This window comes from Chrysemys picta, unplaced genomic scaffold (assembly GCF_011386835.1).
Source record: "Chrysemys picta bellii isolate R12L10 unplaced genomic scaffold, ASM1138683v2 scaf138, whole genome shotgun sequence".
In the NCBI taxonomy this organism is placed as follows: Eukaryota; Metazoa; Chordata; order Testudines; family Emydidae; genus Chrysemys; species Chrysemys picta.
In genome coordinates, this window is record NW_027052845.1 from 105,897 (window position 1) to 106,993 (window position 1,097).

Here is a 1,097-nt window from a genome sequence, read left to right on the forward strand (position 1 = left end):
TATTGCATAACAGAAAAAGAAGAGAAACTACTGTTAGCATGCCACTGACAGAAAGCTAAACCATAGAGCAGAAGTTAGGAGTCATCAGGTGGTGTTCCCGAGTCACATAACAGCATTTGCTTTTGTCAAATCTCTGCTAATAACATAAAACGTATTAAATAGTGATAGGAAATGGTGAGTAAATAGCAAAAACATTAAATTGAAACTTTCATGAATAAGGGTTTTTCCTTAAAGGTCATGGCCTCACCATGCTGCTGCCCTTCTGTCCCATATACTTCTGTCTTTAAGTTTATCCCCAGAATACCAAAATAGACTTTTTGATGTGTATATATACTCCTTCCCCCCCCCCCAAAAAAAAACTTCAATGGTTTGAGGACCCAGGGACTCAGTTTGTTGGCTGACTTGTATTAAAATCCTTTTATGTTTCAGAGGTGAGTGAAGTGTCTGCCTGAATCTTAGCAGATTTGTTTAACCTATTGAGAGTTTATGCATAACTCACATGTGGCTCTGTCACTGTAGAGGTACAGTGACCACACTACATACTCTACCAAAGGGCTGAGTGAAAATTTAACTAGATTCAGAAGCAAGTCAGTTTAGTTGAGCTGTGGGAGGATTAGGATTAAACGGGAAAATTTAGCATTTTGTTGGAGGGAATGGGGCAAGAGACGGTAACATGAATCACCCCCTAGTCATCTCCCTTGTGCAGTATTGCCTATGTTTTGCAACTCTGGATGCCATATAGGCAACTTGCCAAGAGCCTGAGAATCTTGCATATTTTGCATGTAAACGCAGGATTTTTAGTAAAGTTTCTGCACACCCAAAATATGTTTGAATCTTGCTCAAGAGATTAACTGAAATTGCCTCAGGTTTGAGTTCACCATTGGTTAAAATCCTGCTGTCTATCAGCTTTGTCATTATGTTGCCGTTATAGTGGGGACAGCGGCCATGTGCAATGCTTCATATATCCCTGCTGCAGTGTGGGAGACTATTGCTCATCCTTCCAGATACAGAGTATAATGGCTTTAAAGGTGATGGGGAGCTGAGAGTTGTACCAAGAAAAAAGCCTGTACCTTGATTGACCTCAGCCCTCTGGCCCC